A 22,068-nucleotide genomic window follows, 5' to 3' on the forward strand; every position below is an offset into this window, starting at 1 on the left:
AGCAAGAGTTTAGACTTTTAAGTATTTATTAAGGAACATAAGAATTTGGAGAGGAGAGAGAAAGAGGCCAAGATTCCTTCATCTATCTACCTCAGGGAGCCAGTATCTTAGCTCTACTCAGAATGAGGACCTGGGCAAAAGAGAGACCCTTGCCCCTTTCTTTGTCCCAGAAGCCTCCCACAAAAAAACAGAAACAGGGCCATTCACACACGCACAGCTCCAAGCTAATTGGCTGGTAGCTTTGAACAACACCCACAAGCAAATGTCACTTCCTGACGCCAAGAACACATGGCTTGTCCTCAGGCCAGAGCTCACAAAATGTTCCTCCCAGCACAGGGTGTTATTCCAACTCTCACACTCCTTTGCTCTTACACATGTGCTGCTGAAAACAGACTAAGGAAGCCACATTACAAAGCTCATGGATCTACTACAAATTTAAATTGTATAATCCCAGGTGGGCCCTCACTATAGCAGGGAAATCCTCCCACTCCTTCCTAAATGATCCCCTGTCACACTCATCTTAGCTGCTGTTCCAAAGTTTCTCTTCCCTCCTAAAATCTCCCACAACCCCCACGCCCTCAGTTAAGGTCCTTGCTTCATATCTTATTAAAAAAAAATGATGCCATTTGCCAGAAACTTCCTCTTTTCCCTGCCTCTTCCTCTTACATTGCTTGATGTCATCCCCTGGTACATCCTCTTTTCTCTATTCTCTTCCCTGCCTAGGCCAACCTCTCTATATTTCCAACATTCACAACCATCATTAGTGAGAGCAACTCCTGTGGTGAAGTTTTGGTGGTGGTTTTTTTTTTTTGGAGGGGCAATGGGGGTTAAGTGACTTGCCCAGGGTCACTCAGCTAGTAAGTATCAAGTGTCTGAGGCAGGACTCAGGTCCTCCTGAATCCAGGGCCAGTGCTTTATCCACTGCACCCCCTAGCTGCCCCCGCTGTGGTGAAGTTTTAGACATACCCACTGAATGCCAATTGAATGCCACAAACAAGCTATCTAGCCTAGATGAAGCACCAAGGCATTATAAGGAAGAGATAGGAGGTGCCTGCATGCCTCAGGCAAGTCAAACCACCACACTTTGATCATCATCTCCCTTCAAATCCTGATGGATATGGACCAGGATCCTGAACCAAGAGCCCTGGGAATAGCAGGTGCCCAGGGACCTCAGCCATCATCTTGCAAAGCAAACCCTATAGGGATGAAGCTATAGCTATAGCTACTGAAGACTCAGAAAGGAAAGTTCTTGCCACCAAAATCCTTGGCACTGTCAAATGGTTTAACACGAGAAACTTCTATTTTATCAGTGGAAATGACATTAAAGAAGCATTACCATTTACTTTGCTGCTGCACTCTAGGGACCATGCGACCTTTCCATGTAACTTGTAGATGAGAACTTCCAAATGTGTTGTCTCCCATTAGAATGTGAACTCTTTGAAAGTAGGGACTATAGGAAAAATAGGGATAATGTAATTTGCTTGGGTCCCTGTTTTTCAGGTAACTAGAGGACTATATGGGGACTTAGATGACATACCAACATTTTATTGCAGGAACTAGGAGCAGACCCTCTGAAGAACTGGAGTTTATATCAGCTTATCTACAGAGACTCTCATCTGCATTTGTCTTACTGTTTATGCTTAAGGCTGGAACTGTCAGATTTTGAATGGAATGAGGAACTCAAGTGCTTGTGCTTGTACTTGTCCTTATCAGCATCAGTGAGAGAATCCTGATTGTATAAACATCTCATTTACCAGAAAAAAAAATCAAGGCCATAAATCTTAACTATACCCCCTAAAATTATGACCTGTCTGCTTAAATATCCCCTTTCCCCAAGTTAATCTGGGAGGGGGTGGTCTCTCTAAAGATTGCCCATGCATGCATGTCCATTTTACTGAGAAGAAATAAAATGGGTGCTTATCTAGACAACTGTGCTTCACTCTGTTTCTGTTTTCTGTGGAGGACAGGTTTCTGTTTTTGACAGGACTATCTTACTTTTCTATGTGTAGTGTATCCTCAGTGTTTAGCACAGTGCTTTGTACATAGCAATCACTTAATAAATACTTTATTTCTTCATTCACTTATTACTCAACTGAAGCAACTCTCTCCAAAGTTACTAATAATCTCTTAATGGCCAAATCTAATGCCTTCCTCCCAAATCTCATCTTTCTTGATTTCCCTGAAACATTTGACACTTTTCTCTTGGTTATGCATAGAACAGTAGATAAGTCACTAGACTTTAAGTCAGGAAAACCTTGTTCTAAATCCAGCCTCAGGGTCAGAGCCAAGATGGCAGGGTGTTGGAAGCAGGACAAAGGAGCTTCCCTTCACAAAACTCCTCCAAAGAGATCCCAGAAAATGCACCAGACAATCTTGATGGGGTAATCTATAAAACACCATAGTGAATTATTTGTCCAGTCCAGCTTAGCATAAAGAGACAGACAGAGAGATTTATGGACACTGAAGATTCAGTAAGCTCAGAAGCATGCCATCAAGAAAGCACACCAGTGCTCAAAGAAAGGCTGTGAACAATGGCTAGAGGGGGTCCCAGACCCATCATGGAGCATCACCAGACCCTTACTATGGCACTGAAAAAGGATTGTGAGAAATGATTATTTGTAACTAATCTCTTGGCAATTCAGTCCTGACTTTCCCAGTCCTGACTTTGATATTCTAAGATAAGTGGGTATAATTGGGGATAACCAAACATTACAGAAATCCAAATTCTTCATTATCTTCCTTTCACAATGTGGCTCTTTGTGATATAGCAGACAGCTCCTACAACCAGTACAAAATATTTCAGCTGTCACAAGATGCTGAAACCCAATCTATGGCACCTCTGCAGACAATTTGAAAACTAAACCAAACTGTTATAATGGCAACATGGGATGTTATAATGGGTTGCCACTATAACAGTTTGGTTTAGTTTTCAAATGAGATGAGATGAGATGAGATTGCTGCCTAGAAAGGGATTCAGTGTTTGATGGGTTACAAAGTTCACTGCTTCTTTGGCTTAAGAAAAAATCTCCAAAAATATCAGGATATGTACAAATGCTTAGGTCCTCTGCTCATTTCCCATAATACACCCAAGAGTGGGGAGTTTTCAGATTTCCAAATCTCATGAAATATTGACTCAGATTTATAGTTATGCTTGGCAGGACTTATCTAACATCTTTAGTCCAAGTCTTCCAACCATCAGGAGACTGGCACCAGCAATTAAGCCTTTTAGCATGAATTTTTCAGAGTTGTAGAATCTCATTCCCATGATGCCAGTCAGAGTCCCTGATGCATCTAGGGAAACCCAAATGTTCTTGGGATCCTGAGATACCTAATAAGTTCCCAGGCTTGCCAGACCACCAAAGAGCGGGGGACAGAACACTTCCAGCTATGTGGCCTTGAATAAGTCACACAACTATGGCTCTCTTCCTTACCTGCTTTTTCATAGCCAATTATTCCACCATAAGCAACCAGCGCATCATAGCTAATGTCAATCCAGTCTAGAACCATACTGTCTAAGGAGGCATGAGTAGAGCTGAAGGTCCTACAGAGAGAACATCTGGACTCACGCCATTCCATAATAATAGAACACTTCTGGGAAGAATGAATGGGTGTCACTGAAAGAGCCTTCCTTTAAAAAAAACCAAAGTCCTTTTTGATCAGATAAAGTCAATTCTCCTTGGTCCTGGTCAGGGCTATAAATCTCTAGGAGTCTTGATAAAATCAAACTGACCCTTCTAAATTTTTGTTACAGTCATAAAAATTTGGTCTGGGGTAGAGATGCCCATTGTGTCCTGTTAGGAAGATAGATCTTTTTTTTTAGCTAGGAAGGCCTCTCCTCCTATGATGAGGGGCTGTTCACTTGTTTGAAAGAGGATACGCATTCTTTGAATAATTGGCCCAAGGTTGGGGGTGGTCTGTTCTTAACCCTTCATTTTAATATAACCCACCTATCAATTAAGTTAACCAATCAGAGGTTATTAGGCATTCCTCAGGAATACTTTCTCTTCAAAGTGCATTTAAGCTGTAACCCAACCACCATTAGGGGTCTTTTGTCTGAGAGAGACAATAAAATGACCATCCTTTTATTAATAACCTACCAGTCTTATTAATAAAATGATTAAATTACCTAGAAACTATGTCTCTCATAATTTTAGTCATCACAGGGACCAGGTGAACTGGCAGCTTATAACCCAGTTTCAGGTCACAGATCCAGGGTGGACTGAAAAGGTGACCTGACCATGGTGGCAGTAGGGAGGTCTTGAGCATGTTCTATTAAAAAAGGAGATAGTTCAAAAACCACTATCAACAGCTGTATAGTTCAGATCCCAGGCCCATTTTTAGCATTTAGCCTAGTTTACAGAAGAATAACCAGAGTAGGAATCGCAGACCAAAGGGAAGCCTACAATTCTTCAACTCTGAACCAACAGAGTTTCCCAGGTGGCTGATAGGGGTGGAGTCCAGGAGCAGAATACTTTTGCAAAGATCCAAATGCAAGCCAGGAACTTGTAGAGCTCAGACCAGCTCAGACCACTTTGCTCTGGATCAGACCAGTTTGGGAGTAATGAAGGCTTACAGGTCCCAAACCTGAACCTTAGATCCAGTTACAGCACTCAACACTCCAAGAAAACAATAGGACCCACCCAGACCTTCCCTCTAGAAGTGTGGAAGATCCCAGCCCTAATATCAAGTCCAAAGTCAGGAGGCAGGCTGGAAGAATAAGGAAAACAAAAAAAGGAGTCACACTGTGTTAAAATTGTATCTTAACTAAAGGAATGCCCATCAATTGGGGAATGGCTAAACAAGCTGTGGTATATGATGGTGATAGAATATTATTGTGTTATAAGAAATGACAAACAGGATGACTTCAGAAAGGCCTGGAAAGACTTGTATGAACTGATGTATGGTGAAGTGAGTAGAACCAAGGGAACAATGTGAAGAGAGATATCAATATTGTTTGAAGAAGAACTGTGAATTACTTAACTATTCTCAACAATACAATGATCCAAGAAAAGGACTGTTGACGAAACATACTATCCACCTCCAAAGAAAGAAATTATATTGGTGGAACATAGACTGAAGCATGCTATTTTTCTTTCACTTTCTTTCATTTTTTCTTTTATTCAAGTTTTCTTGTACAAAATTACTAATATGGAAATGTTTTACATAATCGTATATGTATAACCCATATCTTAATGCTTTCCATCTCAGGGAAGGGGGAGGGAAGGAAGGAAAGGGGGGATAAAAATTGGAACTCAAAACAATAAATAAAAATTATTATTTTAAAAAAATTGTATCTTGTTTTGGTCTCCCCGAACTGTTCAAAGGAAGGAAAAATATATACTCATATACATACAGAAATACATTTCACTTAAGAAAGGGTAGAAGAAAAAAAAGAAAAGAATCTGAGGGAGGGTAGATAAGGGAAGGATTAGTCATAAGAAAAACAAACTTTAAGAATGCACAAAAATATTTATAACTTTTTTGAGGTGGCAAAGAAAGGGAATCTGAGGGAGTACCTATAAATTGGGGAATGGCTTAACAAATTATAAATTATAAACTTGAAGGATTTTTCCCTCCCAGACTGATCTGTTTGTGGTGGTAAATCCAGGGACCATTACCTTTTGCCTCAGTTTTTACCTGGCCCTTAGTGATTTTTTGGACATTGCCTCAGGCAAGCAAACTGAGAAAACCCCTTGACTTAGAAAGTTTCTGGAAATTGTTTATCTGGTCAGGTTTTTTTTTTTTTTCTGAAGGGGATTTCATTTTGTCATTCGGAAGACTTTTTGCTTGCATTTTTTTCAGAATGGGGTTGCAGAAATCATGCCTCTGATACTTTCTAGCTATGTGACCCTGGGCAAGTCACTTAACCACTCTGTAACCCAATTTCTCATCTGTAAAATATGAGCTTCCTATGAACTGCCTGCTTATAAGTACATTATTATTTAAAGATTGTGACAACTCTCCTCACCTGACCTCCCTTCTTCCTAACCCATCTTGATCAGAAGTCTTCAATTTTTTTTTTAGATTGTACAGCCCTAACAATAACATACACACAATCTATGTACATTTACTTATAGGTACATGTTACTATATAATAATAATTATGTACATTATAAAACATTAAAATATAAATTTTAAATGATGAGGTAAAGATGAAATAAGATATTATCTGAATCAATAGGAAATCACTGGATTTAATGAGTAGATAAGTGACCTGGACTTTTCCTGCCAGCAGGGGATTAGAGAGAGACTCTACTCCATCACCTGCAGTCTCTTCACCAGGCCTATTGCTGCTTGCTGGAGATCTCTTTTTACCTGGAAGGGATCAGAGAGATGTACTGCATTCCTATCAGTTTAGTAACCTAGTTTTTTCCTGCCAACAGGAAATTGGTGCCGTTCTCTGTCATGCTAGTCCCCTGGGCTGGCCTCTTCCTGCTTACTGGTGATCCTTCCTGTCTGCAGAAGACTGAGAGACACCATTCCTTCCTGCTCTTTCTATTTATCTATCTCCTGGCCTACCTTGCCCTCAGGGATAGGACAGAAATGCTATTCCATGACTTCCCAGCACTGGTCCCCTTGACTGAGCTACCTATTAATCCCTGAGAGGACATAAACTTGAAGCTGAACCCCTCAAGATGTTAATAAACTTCCTGTACTCATTCTACAATGATTAACTGCCACCCAATCATACCCTAAACTTTAGCTGTTTTTATTTTAAGTTTAGTGGTTTTTAAAAATTTAACTTTATTTTCAGTTCCAAATTATTTCCTTCCAAGTTCTCCTTCCCTCCCTGCCTCCCTTCCTCGTTGAGGAAGCAAGAAAAACAAAATGTTTTATAAACAAATGTGGTCAAGCAAAACAAATTCCAGCATTAGCAATGTACCCGTACCCCACCCTGCTAAACACACACAATATGCTACAGTCTGTACTCTGAGTCTATCATCTCTCTTAGAAGTGGAAAGAATGTGTCATAACAAGCCTCAGGAATTGTGGTTGATCATTGCATTAATCAGAGTTCCTAAGTCTTTCAAAGTTGTTAATCTTTTCTTTTTGTTTGTTTGTTTTTTTTTGTTTTGGGGGGGGCAGGGCAATGAGGGTTAAGTGACTTGCCCAGGGTCACACAGCTAGTTAAGTGTCAAGTGTCTGAGGCTGGATTTGAACTCAGGCCCTCCTGAATCCAAGGCCAGTGCTTTATTCACTGCGCCACCTAGCTGCCCCCAGTCTTTTTTTTTTTTTATCTTAATAGTATTTTTTTCCAGTTGTATATAAAGATAGTTTCAACATTCATTTTTATAAGATTTTGAGTTCCAAATTTTTCTCCCTTCCTCCATTTCCTCCCCACCCCACTCCCAATATGGCAAGCAATCTGATATAAGTTATATGTGGTCAATCACATTAAACATTTCCACATTAGTCATGTTATGAAAGAAAAATCAGAACAAAAGGGGAAAGTAGAAATACTATGGTTCAATCTGCATTTAGATTCCATAGTTGTTGTTTTTTTTCTAGACGTGGAGAGCATTTTCCATCATGAGTCCTTGAATTGTCTTGGATCATTGTATTGCTGAGAAGAGCTAAATCTATCACATTTGATCATCCCACAATGCTTCTGTTACTGTGTACAATGTTCTCCTGGTTCTGCTACTTCACTCAGCATCAGTCCACTTAAGTATTTCCAGGTTTTTCTGAAATCTGCCTGCTTATCATTTCTTATAGCACAATAGTATTCCATTACATTCATCTACCACAACTTGTTCAGCCATTCCCTAATTGATGGGTATCCCCTTGATTTCCAATTCTTTGCCACCACAAAGAGAGATGCTATAAATACATGTGGGTCCATTTCCCTTTTTTATGATCTCTTTGGGATAGAGACCTAGTAGTGGAATTACTGGGTCAAAGTGTCAAAGTTGTTTATCTTTTCAAAGGTATTGCTATTGTATAAATTGCTCTCCTGGTTTTACTCACTTTACTTTGTATCAGTTCATATCAGTTTTCCCAGGTTTCTTTTTTAAACCAAGGGAAACACTCTCTTACTGGAATTTAGGTGTCTCTTTCCCCAAAGGGGAAGACCAGAGCACACAAAGGCCAGTTCTGGAGATTTAAATCCCATTCTTACTAAAAGTGAAGGAAACCAGAGAAAGACAATGCCTGTGAAAATTAAAGTAAGGCTTTATTAAGCAGGGAAGAAAAAATTTTTTTTAACATGCTGTATGGGTACTATCCAGCCTATGCTGAATGGGATCAGTTAGTAGATCCTGGGGGTTTATATACATTTTTTTTTTTTTGGTGAGGCAATTGGGGTTAAGTGAGTTGTCCAGGGTCACACAGCTAGTAAGTGTTAAGTGTTTGAAGTCAGATTTGAACTCAGGTCCTCCTGAATCCAGGGCTGGTGCTCTATCCACTACACCGACTAGCTGCCCCCTGTTTATATACATTTTAAACAAAGGCAGTTAAGGAATTTTAGAAAGGTGGGTGTAGTCATTGTATTCCATTCTCAAGGGGAGGGGGAGTGAGGAATTCTAGGGGTCACAAAGGTGGCCTTTGATACAAAAATCAGAAAGCATCCTTGGTGATAAGCTGTTCACAGTTCAAGATTAGTAGATGTTCTGATAAGGAGAGTTCTTAAAAAACAAACAAACAGGATAACTCTGAGAGTTATATAACCAGAGTTAGGGGAGACAAGATCATAAACAGGATATGTTCATAGTCTCATAACTTGCAGTCATGTAAGATAAGAATGTCTCTTGAAGGTCCATAAATCACCATCACCAAATAGTTCAGGATTTTCTTCAATGCTGGTTTGACCTTAATATTAATTTTCTAGCTAGGTTGATGTTGGTCACTGCAAAAGGATTGTTGGTATGTTAGCCAATGCAGCCAGTCCTCATAAGTTGTTCTGATTACCTGGATAATTAGGGTATTCAAACAAATCAAGGTATCTGTCATGGGGAAGAAGTGGTGGTTCTTAGATATTCCTCAATAAAGATTACACTCTCACATACAGTCCAATTAGAATTAAAGTGGTCTTTTATTTGGCCATAGGAAAGTGACCAAGTGGGAAGTCAAAGACTTCATTCCCCCCCTCCTGCCAGGGAGGAGGCTTAGAAACATCATTCTCCTAGAACAGAAGGAAGGCAAAAGCTTTTACAGAGGATAGATGGGGTGTCTACTTGAAAACTGGAAGGTTCTCTTTTGGGGTGGGGTGGGGAAAGCTTGGATGCTTGTCATATTCCTGAGCCAAGGGGGATTTTTTTGAAATGATGGCTCTGATCTTTGTGGTTATCTCTGTCTCCTAGCTCCAGTCAGGTAGTGGCAATGCCTAATTGACTTTCCTACAATAGAATCTTATGTCCCCTTACTCCTTCGATATGTCTGTCCTGATATCTAGTTGGTCAATCTAAACTTTAATAGTTCCTTGATTCCTTGATATGTCTGTCCTGTTATCTGGTCATTGTTGGTTTTGCTTCTCACAGGAGAAATTTCTTCTGATTTATCCTTTCTTTCTTTCCTTCCTTCTTTTTTTTTTTTTTGGTGAGGCCATTGGGGTTAAGTGACTTGCCCTGGGTCAGACAGCTTGTAAGTGTCAAGTGTCTGAGGCTGGATTTGAACTCAGGTCCTCCTGAATCCAGGGCAGGTACTTTATCCACTGTGCCACCTAGCTGCCCCCTGATTTATCCTAAACCCCATATCAGTATCCATTTTCACAATGCCAACTTTTCTTTAGATTGCAAAAGGAAAAGATTCTGGGAAGAAACCAACATGAAAAAAAAACTGGCAGTTTCCATAATACTCCTATCCACAGCTTGCTGTACTAGACTCCAGGAAATGTCCCCTTGGATGAGATCTAGGACTCTTTCTAGGTTGAGCTGAGTTACATGTCTCCCAATGGGAGGATTCCTTCACACTCTATTGTCTAGTATAAATTCTCCTACATATACTTGCTTTGGCTTTTGTTTTTTTGCTATCAACTTGGATAAATGGGTATTTGGCTACCTGACATGTATGCCCATTATGGAACTAGAATCTGGAGAGAAGGGAGTCCAGCTGTGGATATAAAGCTTGGGTCCTGTTTTCCCCATAACAAATAGTGATTAGAAGTTATATTGAAGATATTTGGTATCCATCTGGTCCTGGGGGTTTTTTCTTAGGGAGCTCATTTTGGGTTTGTTCAATTTATTTCAATTTATTTTTCTTATATATATATATATATATATATATATATATTTACATATAAGGTATTTTATTTTTTCCGTTACATGTAAAGATAGTTCTCAACTTTTGTTTATACAAGCTTTACAATTTCAGATTTTTCTCCCTCCCTCCCCTCCTTCCCCCCTCCCCTAGACAGCAGGTAATCTGATATAGGTTTTATCTATATATCTATATCTATATACATATACATATAGATATAGATATATACACATATATTAATATATTTTTCTAATATACTTTATTTCCTATTCTGTTAATATGGGTGATTTGTAGGTTTGTACCTATTAATTCATTTCACTTAGATGATCAGTTTTATTGGCATATAGTTGAGTGAAACAGCTCCTAATAATTTCTTTTATTTCTTCTTCATTGGTTGTGAATTAACTTTTTCATTTTTGATACCGATAATTTTTTTAAATCAAGCTAGCTAGTTGCTTATCTTTTTCTTCTTCAAAAAAAATCTTCTCATATTATTTTCTTAATTCAATAAAGTTTGGGTTTTTTCCTTTCAATTTGGTTGTTTTCTTCTTTAATTTTCAGGATTTCTAGTTTGGTGTTTAATTGGGGGCCTTTAATTTGTTGGATTAAAAAAATTTAGTTACATGTCCAATTCATTGATCTACTCTTCCTCTTTTATCAATTAAAACATTTAGAAACATAAATTTTCCCTGCTGTGGCTGCATATCACCACTGTCCAACAGCATCTTTTCTATATCCCTGAATCACTGAGCTAGAAAATGACTTCCTATGACTTTTTCTTGGATTTCTCAATCAGATTTCATTCTGGTGCATTTTCTAGATTTTTTTTTTTTGGAGGAGGGTTAGTTGGTGAGTTAGACTGTATCTCTTCCTATTTAGGGCATCTTGGTTCTGCCTCTCCTAGCTATTTTTATACAAGCCCTGTTTTCTATACTCTATTGCTCGCTCCTTTATTTCTATGCCCCTAAACCTAACCCTTCCTATGTTGTCCTCTAAACCTACCTTCCCCTACAATCAATCTATAACATTTATTAAGCAACTACTATGCGCCAGGCACTGTGCCTGCAAATCGTTGAAATGTGCCAGAACTACAAAAAGAGGCAAAAGACAGTCCCTGTCCTCAAGGAGCTTAAACTGTAATCTAATGGGGAAGACAACAGGCAAACAAATATATGCAAATTATAAATGGGAAAATAAGTAAATATATAAATATGCTACATATAGGGATATATACACACATTTATAGGTACAGTTATATCTATATACAGAAAAAATAGGAAATAATTGATAGAGGGAGGGCACTAGAATTAAAAGGGGCTGAGAATGGCTTCCTGTAAAAGATCAGAGTTTGTTTGTCCTTCGTTCTTGAAAAGGACCAATGACTTCAGGAGGGTGATGGATTTAAGTGAGGTAGAGCTGTGCAAGATCATCAGCCTCACTGTCTCCTCCAGGGTTGGCCAGGGAGGTCAGTAGTTGGAGTAGAGATCATTCCACTTGGGGGACAGCAACAGAAAATGCCCAGAGGGGCATTTACAGAAACAGCCTGAAAGCCAGTGTCACGGGATCAAAAAGTACTTGGGGGCTGGGGGGAATAAAGTGTAAGAAGGTGGGAAATATAGAAATGTTGGGGGGATTTGCAATGTGGATGGGGGTGGAGGGGTGTAGTTCACCCAAAGAATTGGAGGCTCATCACGAATCTTGTAAAATAAAAAAATTTATAGGGGCAGCTAGATGTTGCAGTGGATAAAACACTGGCCCTGGATTCAAATCTGGCCTGAAACACTTGACACTTACTAGCTGTGTGACTCTGGACAAGTCACTTAACCCTCATTGCTCTAAATAAATAAATAAATAAAGATTTATTAGGAGAGAAGAATATATGGGGGGGGGGCAGGGACAGAAACATGATGGAAACCTGTCCCTCTGGGTAAGAGAAGACCTGTTCTTTTGCATGTTAACAGACAAAAGCTGTCTGCAAAGCAGCTGGGAGGGGAAAAACAACTGGAAGGGAAACAACTGGGAAGGAGTGCCTGGGTATGAATAGCACCCATCCATATCAATATATCATCTTTGTTCCAATCCTGGGTCTTGGTGCTCAGCCACACCATATTTCTGAGTTTCGAGGCAGAGCTGCTTTTATCATGGGAAAGTTTAAGGGTTCCTTGGGGGGTTGGGGTCTGTCCTCTCGCAACGGGAAGGTTAGGTTCTAAAGGGCTCTGAATGCTAAACTGCATTTCAGATTTGATCCTGGAGGCAATAGAGAGCCACTGGAGTTTGCCAAGTAGGAGAGTGACATCCCTGGACCTGTGCTTTTTACCAGCCCTTTCACTGTACTCCCCGACATACCACTCTACTGCTGACAAACTTGCTTTCATCTTACATTTTTTCCTTTCCTATTCTTTCATCTTCTGGCTTTCACTGAAATGTAGCATCCTCTTGATCAGTGAGCCACCCTAGCAACCTTCAGCATTGCTTTCACTTTCATTTACTGCAACTTTCTGGATCTATTTGGGAAGTGGAATACTCCTTGCTCCTCAGTGCCACTTCTAAGCTCTCCCATGATCTGTATCACTCAATAACCTCTTCTCTTTTGAGGTTCATTCAATTCATATGTACCCCACAAAATTCTGGTAGCTGTTGTGAATAGACCTAGGGGTTCAATGCCTGGCTCACAGTCTTTGTCTCCTCCCCATCTCCTGTCCTCATACTAGGGGACTTCAATATACATATTCATACTCTCTCAAAAACGTTTACTTCCCAATTATTTAATTTATTCATTTCCCACAACCTAATTCTCCACCTTACCTTAGCTACACACAGACATGGTCATAGTCTTGATCTTGGCATCATTCACAAATGCACCACTTCCATGTTTATGAACTCTGAAATTCCCTTACCTAATCACAATTTGTTGTAACTTCACCTCTCCCTCTGCCTTGAAACCCCAGGCTCTATTCTTCATCCTTACCCTGACTTATGATTCTTCCACCCCTTAATTCTCTTGCACCTACTACATTCTTCTTTCCCAATCCTGACCTCTTAGTGAACCAGCTGAATCTATTCTACCCTCTTCTCTTGAATACTTTGTCCCTTTATTCCATCACTGATCTTGTCTTGTTACTCCTATCAGGTACTGCCTTTGCTCCTACTCTGTCAAATTGATATGGGCCTGGGATAACTCAGAAGTTTTATCCTTGAGAAGCAAAACTAAAGGATGGACACACCTAAGAAGTAAAGGGAGATAAGTCCATTAGATGTGTCTACTACTTGAACAGGGGACCCAGATAACTCCATAAATCAGGACCACCACCCCTCATTCAAGCTTTCCCCACTCTACCCCTCATTCAAGCTTTCCCCACCCCACTCCAAAAAGGAATTTTCCATTGTCAGGTAGTCACCCCATCTATCCTCTATAAAAGCTTTGGCCTTTCTTGTTTTAGGAGGAGAAAGATCTCTCTAAGCCATCTCTTCCCCTTGAGGCAAAGTCTTAGACTTCCTTCTTGGTCACTTTCTCTAGCACCATTTTAATTCTAATTGGACTGTGTGCAAGAGTATAATTCTTTACATAGGAATACCTAAGGACCTGCACCACCTCTTTCCCAGAAACAAAGTGAAGCTAGAGAAAGGCATAAAATTGTGCTAACTGGATCCACTACAAATTTACATTATGTAACCTTAACTGGAACTTCATAGTAGCAAGGTAATTCTTTTATATCTCCTTAATCAACTCTACCCCACTTATAACAGCAATTTAAAAAAAATTTTTTTTTGGTGAGGCAATTGGGGTTAAGTGACTTGCCCAGAATCACACAGCTAGTAAGTGTCTGAGGCTGGATTTGAACTCAGGTACTCCTGAATCCAGGGCTGGTGCTTTTCCACTGTGCCATCTAGCTGCCCCATAACAGCAATTTTAAAAAACTTTTTCATCTCTTCTAAAACTCTTCTAAATGGTTATGCCTTGAAGCCATGCCTTAACACTTTTGGAGTCATGTCATAGCCAAGTTGGGATGCACGGGCCTTCATTTTGGATACCATTGGTTTATGTAGTATTACTCAAAAGGGAAAACAAATTTCTATTATGGCATAAGAATCTACATCAGTAACAATTCTACCAAAAATCCAGCTGGTTATCCCCATCTCTGGAGAAAATGTGTGCCCTTGGGACACACTTCAGGGAAGCTGTCCAAGGGATTTCTCAAGCATAAAGATAATTTCTAACACCAACCCTGACTTTATTAGGAAAGAACATTGGATTTGGTGCCAGAAGACCTGAGTTTCAATTCTATCCATACTATTTAGGAATTAATTGACAAAGGCCAAATGACCAGGCCTCCGCATTTTCCTGATTTGTAAAAGAAGCAATTTGTGCTAAATGGCTTAATCCAAAGGTCCCTTAGAACTCTGCATCCTATGGTTTTATAATGGCATTGAGAGAAACATATGCTTAGGAGCAAATATAGTTCCCTAAGAAACATTTGCCACATTCACTCAAACAGAGAAGGCAGTTAATGATTATAAACCGAGATGCCTCATGTTCTCAAAGTCCAATATCAAGGCTTCATAACTGAAGGTTGTTCACCAGTATTATGGTAAAATATCTCTCTGATATTGACTTTTTTGTTAGATATTTATTTGTAAACTTTAAAATTTGTTCATTCTCAGACAGTAGACCTTCAAACAGTATTTAGTTGGGAATCATGTTTTAAAAATCCAACCAAAGATTCTTATACTTCATTGAAAATTCTTGTGTGACTGTCAAAGCACTGGGAAATTCCCAGAAATCACTCACAATGACACATGTACTTAGGGGTTAAAATAGTCTGTTCCCTCTCTTAAGTTTCATTTTCAGTTCTTCTAAGAGAGGGAAAGAACTTCAGAAGATATGTAATTCAATCTGTATGTGACCAAGAATCTCTTCTAAAATATAACCAACAAGCATTCATCCAGTATCCAGGAAACTTGTTACCACCCAAGGTACCCAATTCCACTTCTTGATAGTTCTGTTAGGGAGTTTTATATCCTGTCAAGCCTAAATCTCTTCCCCTCTGCTTTCCTGAATGCCTACATTTTTATTTTCATGCACCTACTTCTTCCCTATAAGACCAAGCAAAAACAAGCCTAATTCCATTTCTATATAACAGCCCTTCAAGTACTTAAAAACCCTTATAAATCATTTCCAGGTCTTCTCTTCTCCAGTCTAAACATTTCCAATTCCTACAGCTGGTTTTTGTATGGCATAGTATTTAATCCTCTCCCACTATTCCAATTGTAATCTTATCATCTTAGCCATCTTTTTCAGGACATATGCCGGCTTGTTGATGCACTTTCTAAAATGCAACAGTCAGGACTGAATGAAATTCTACCAATGTAGTTTGACTGGGACAGAAGACAGCAGGACTATCACTTCTCTTGTTCTAGATACCATGCTTCTCTTAATTCAGCTAGCTTTTTGACTGTTGTTACACCATTGACTCATGTTGAGTTTATGGTCCACTAAAACCCTAAGATCTTTTTCACAGGTACTATAGTCTAGCCATATGTTCTCCATCCTCTACTGGGCATTTAAAAAACCCTTGTGAAACTTTACATTAAACTTATCATTTAATCCATCATTTTCTAATCTATTGAGATCTTTTTGGATCTATCCAATCATCCTATTCCATGTCAGCCTATCCCTCCCAGCTTTATGTAATCTGCAAATTTGGTAAGCTTACGTTCTATGCCTTCATCAAAATCAGCGATGCAAATTTTGAACAGTTCAAAGGAAAAAACAGATACCCAGGGTACTTCACTAGAGATATCTTTCCAAGCTGGCAGTGACCCAATAATGTATTTTGCTCTAGTCATTCAGTTAGGTATGAATACACCTGACTATACTATCACATACCCCATATCTCTCTAGCTTGTTCATAAGCACAACTCAGAGTCTTTGCCAAATCTTTTTCTAAAATCGTGTTATGTCATGCCTATAGCATGCCCTTATCTACCAGTCTAGTTACCTTATTTTTGATTAAGCAATGATGGCTTGGGGCAGCTAGGTGGCGCAGTGGATAGAGCACTGGCTCTGGAGTCAGGAGTACCTGAGTTCAAATCTGGCCTCAGACACTTAACACTTACTAGCTGTGTGACCCTGGGCAAGTCACTTAACCCCAATTGCCTCGCTAAAAAAAAAAAAAAAAAAAAAAGCAATGATGGCTTTTAGTGGTTACTGCTTTCCTTTCTATACGTTCATAGATCATTCCTTTAACAATATTTTTTAGATTTCTTTTCTAAGAACAGGAGCCAAGTTTAGAAAAAAAAATTAGAATATATGCACTTTTCCAGGTCCAGTAGTGCTCCTCCCATTCTCCATATACTTCTATGTTCACTAGCAAGGCCTCAAAAATCACATCTTGCAATTCTTTCAGTGCTCTAGAATGTAATTCTTCAGGCCCTGGGAGAATGAATTTACCAAAGGAAGATAGTTAGCCTCTTACCATTGTCTCACTTCCATCACTTATTTCTGGGCATAATCTGTTTCATTAATTTAATAATAATAATAATAGCTCATATTTATATAGAACTTATTGTTCTGCAAAGCACTTTACAAATATGATCATATTTTGTCCTTATAACAACTCTAACAGTTGTTATTAATCCAAATTTACAGATGAGAAAATTGAAACAGTTATGTGATATCTGGATTCCAAAAGTAATGCTCTCTACCCACTATACCAACTCTTTTTTTTTTTTTTTTTGGTGAGGCAATTGGGGTTAAGTGACTTGCCCAGGGTCACACAGCTAGTAAGTGTGTCAAGTGTCTGAGGCTGGATTTGAACTCAGGTCCTCCTGAATCCAGGGCCGGTGCTCTATCCACTACGCCACCTAGCTGCCCCTATACCAACTCTTGATTCAAGAGTGAAAAACATTCTTTGTCTAGAACAATTAGTCTCAAAGTATAGTGTGGAAACAAACACAAATTCAATATGAAGCTCCTTTTAGCTTTATCAGACTGTGGAATTATCCCCAGACCAATTTTTCAGACCAAAGTACTACCAAAGAAAAAAAAAGTTCTAAATGGACTAAAGACAGAATCGCTAGAGTTTATTAAAGTTTTATATTGACATGTTTTATTTTGACATGACTTGCTCTTGATGGCTTTTAGTCGTCAATGAAAGCCACTCTTCACCTTCCATTCTACATGACCAGCATCAGAAGGGGAATGATAAAACATAGTAATGTTAGTTTTAGAAGAAGTGGAAGATACATATGGAGAATTAACTGTGGTGTGTATCTTATTTTCTAAAAACACTTTTTTTTTGTTTCTTAACTTTAGAATGACATATGAAAAAATGAGACAATGAGGGTTGGGGAAGAATAACATTTATAGGTATTAGACGGTTATATGCAGTATATTGAAAAGGTTCGAGGAAAAGAAAAATGAAATGGCAAGGGAATAGAAAAGAGAATCTGTCATATCCCCAATCAAATTTAATTTAGCTTAATTTTTTTCTTTGTTGAATGAAATTTAATTTTTCATTAATCTTAGAAGTTGGCCAAAGTGTGTAGAGAGGTACCATTACAGGCTGAAACAATTCTGAAAGTTCTGATTCACCTGATGGGGTTCTAAAGAGATGGGAGCAGTTCAGGGACTACTCTAGAAGTCTGACTTGACTCCAGGCTTGGTAGAAAATGGCTCAGAGAGTTGAAGACTAAACTGGATTCTCTCTAAAAGGGAAACTGAATCACTAAAAATTGATTCATTCTTCCATAGATATATCATACTCTTGATATGTAAAACAAAGCCATTTGGCACTCTGGAGGCTGCCGTGGACCATAGTGGATGGAGACCTAGGTCTCCATCTACACAGATGCACATTCTTAGAACCAGCTTCTGAGTATCTAAAGAGTGTTTGCCTTGCATACTTCTACTTAAGGATGGATCTCTGAAGAGTAGGAAGGACACAAGAGGAATATGAATTTTGGGAAGTTTCTAACTTTCTAAGATTATCTTCCTTCTTGGGGTGGGAGGAAGTTGAAAGGATAAGAAGGAAGATGTCATAATAACTACAACCATAGTTTACATTTAGAAGATACCTTTGCTGTCTAGTTTATCCTTAGCTTGCACTGCTTAAATTGCCTGCTGCAAAGCTTTCAGCAGATTAGAAAGTTGAGGTAGGGGTGGGGTGCAGGGTAGGGGGGAGGGGTGCCACGTAGTCAGATTCCTAGACTTTGAGCTTTATGTACAAAAAGCCAGTTCAAATAAAATGCTTCCATTTGGGATGAAAGAGCAAAGTAGAGCTGTTTTAACAACCACATCCTACTTTTAAAAAAACTCTTATTTTTTCAATATGCAAAAAAATTGGTCATTTTAATGTTAACTACTATCTGGAAGCATGCAGAAATCAAGGGGAATGATTATAAATTGCCACAATATAAATAAATAAATGAATGAATAAATAAAGATTTTAAATAATTACAATAGACTTCTGGTTATTTAAGTTTCAAATTTCCTCCCAAAACCACGTTCATAACCTTATCTTGCTCGGGACCAGAAGTGAAAAAAGGACATAAAAAAAAATCCCACAATTTAAAAGATAATTATTCTGGGTTTTTTTATACTTTTTTCTGGGTCTGAAAAAGTGGTGACTTAAAATGGAAAACTAAATAATGTTTAAACCAAAAGTATATTTTTGGAGGGGGAAAGAGAAAAGAATGTTCTTCTAGTCATAGCAATGACATATTTCTTATCGCAGTACTTCTGCTCTACTGTTTATTACTGTCGAACCAGTTAGGAGAGCCAGGAAATACTAAACGGTTTAGTGTCATGGAATTCCCCTAGTATGCCTGCTGAGTAAGGGGAAGTCTTAAGTGGTTTCTGCCCTAGGAGTTCCCCTAGAATGAGGAAAGCACCTCATTCAAAGGTCGAGGGGCAGGGCTAAAATAGGGAGGAACTGAGATGATTTAAAAAGTTTCACCCTGAACAGCCAATGACCGACCCTTTGCTGTTGTCACAGTTATTGTAACAGTCATCACAGAAGACAACATTTCTCAGTAAACGAGGTGTCTGACTTGGGAGAAGCAGGTCTGTGATGATTTGTGTCTTTTATGTACCATGATAAGATTGTCATTCTTAACATACTTGATTGAGCAAGAGTATCTGTGAATGGGGTTCAAGGTTGAAGTTTATAGGGGAAGGTTCCACCTGGTGCTGTCACTCCTCAAATTGGGGAGCCTGGGAGGACCACAGAAGCCTCTGCTTGGGAACTGTAGAATGGATTTGCTAATTTTGGACAATTCAAACAGTCTCGGTTGGGGGTGGGGGAGGGGGGGAAAAGGGGGGAGTCAGAGACTGGGCCAGGTTGTGCTATGGAGATCATGGGTTTCTAGATCTAGAGCTGAAAGGGACCTTAGAGGCTTCAGAAGTCAAACTCATTCTTTGTACAGATGAGAAAACTGTGGCACAGAAAGATGAAAAGACTTGCCCAGGGTTACACAGCTAGTGGGAAAGTGTGAAGCCTTGAGGGGCAAAGACTGCCAGACCCCAAGTACAAGGCTACTGGCCCTGCTGGACTAGTTTACTCTCAGCTCTTCTTACCTCCATTCTCTCCTTTTTTACTGACCCTGTCATACAGGGTACAGTGGAAAGAGCCCTGGACTTCAAGTCTGAATCCTGGCTGGGTTCCTTACTATCTGCATGACCTTGGGTAAGTCAGTTTTCCTTTCAAGGCCTCAGTTTCTTTTTCTGTCAAATGGACTGGATGACCTCTGAGGTCCTTTCCAACTCTAAAATCTAGGATCCTGTCAGCTTGGAGCCACTTCTTATGGTTCTGATACCACACCAGGATGCGAGATCAGTGACCACCAAGAGGAAGAGGAGGGGTGTGCATGCGTGTGAATCTTCCTAACTAAAAGTTAACCTTTAACCCAGAAATTCCCTCAGGCCTTGTTCAGAAGTGGAAATGTTTGCCAGGAATAGATGAAAGAGGATGTCGAGGTGGATGATTCAAGAGCTTATTAATTATGTGCTAAATGTGCCAAACCTTTTGGATATGAAGACATAAATGAAATAGCCTCTGACCTCAAGGAGCAATTGTATTCCATTATGGAGATAACATCTATGTACATGGGAATATTTTAATATACACAAAATAAAAACAAGGTAATCAGAGGCAAACACTAGAAGCTGTGGTGTCAGGATAGGGAGGGAATCAGGAAAGGTTTCTTATAAAAGGTGGCAGGAATTGAGATTTGAAAGAAACAAAGGATTTAAAGCAGCAGTGAGGAAGGAGAACATTCACAACCCAGAGAAAAGCCTTTGCAAAAGCTAGAGGGGAGTGATGAGGTTGGCCCCCAGATTATAAAGGAGAGGGGAAATGTGTGAGCAACAGCTAGAAGGCCTCTCGAATAGAAAAAGAGAGTGAGGGAATGTCTAAGAAGGTTGGGGAGGTAGGTTGGAGCTAATTGTGAAGGGTGTTCAAAAACCAGACAGAGGATTTTATGTTTGATCCTGAAAGCAAGAGCAAGCCATAGGATTATTTATTTATTTTTGAGTAGAGCAGTGACGTGGTCAGAAGATCAGTTTGGCAGTTGTGTGGAAAATAGATTGGAGTGAGGAGACGTGAGAGAGAGACACCTGTCCTCTCTCAGTCACACAGGATACATGTGTGAGAAGAGGGCCTTGAACATAGGGGTTTCTGGCTTCATTGTCAGTACTCTGTCCATTAGGTTGGGCTGACTCTTCTAAAAGCTGATGTTGTTTGCATTTTATTCTAAAGGCTGAGAAGCTGTGACTGAAGTTTTCGAGGAAGGGAGGGAGTAAAATGATCAAAGCAGAAAGTTCATTTGGAACAATATGTAAATAAAAGTAAAAGGGAAGAAATTTGAGAGAAACTAATTAGGGGACTTGCAAAAGTCTAGGTGTGAACTAAGGTAATGTAATGACAATGCTGCTTTATTAATCCTACCTTATTTATTATTAAAAAATATTGTGAACGAAAATATTGACAAATGCTGGTAATTTGGTATGAGGTGGATTTTGAAGGTTTGTTCACCGGATATTGAAACTAAGAACACAGAAATAAAGAAATTTGGTTTGGTAATAAACATTGATGGGCTTGGTTTGGACACCCAGAAAAAATTATATAGCACATCATGATGGTTGGACATTCTGAACTGGGGCTTGAGAAAGAAGGCCAGGGATGGAAATGCCAATTTCAGAATCATTTTGCCAGCAGTGATTATCAACAAAGGAGCGCATGAGATCTGAGAGAAAATAACACAGACTTTTAGACCGGTCTTGCCTAGTATACACAGCATTAGTATTTTAGATTGGTTCTGAGAAAACAGGCTATTCTGTATTCGTGTAAAGCCACTGACTGACTTTAAGTAGGGCCTTTGCTCTAAACTTTTGCCAATACACAAATATCCAGCCTCATATCATTGATTACTCAAAAGCACTGCATTAAATGAGATAGAAACAGGTATTTCCATAGGAAGAATGTTATATATGGAAAGTTAGATAATCCATGTTAGAATGAACATGTGGTAGAGTAATCATCTTACATTGGGCTGTCATTATGCAGGAGGTGACTGTGCAGCAGACTCTTAATGTAGGGGAGTAGAGCTGAGAGCAGAGGAGAAGATAGAGGGTGTATTTAAAATAGAATTACACAATAGTGTGGTTTATCTTAGTACTGAAAATAGATAGATAGAAAAAGTAACATAGCTCTACCTGTCCCTCTTCCTCCCATAGATAGGAAGACAACTGTATTGAGGAAAACTGAATTTGTATCCATTTTAATCTCACTGTATCTGGAGTCAGAGGCAGAATTGTAAAGTACGCAGTGTCTCTTTTTGCTTTTTCCCCCACATCCCTTTGGAAAATTTCTTCCA

This window comes from Dromiciops gliroides, chromosome 3 (assembly GCF_019393635.1).
Source record: "Dromiciops gliroides isolate mDroGli1 chromosome 3, mDroGli1.pri, whole genome shotgun sequence".
NCBI classification, from domain to species: Eukaryota; Metazoa; Chordata; class Mammalia; order Microbiotheria; family Microbiotheriidae; genus Dromiciops; species Dromiciops gliroides.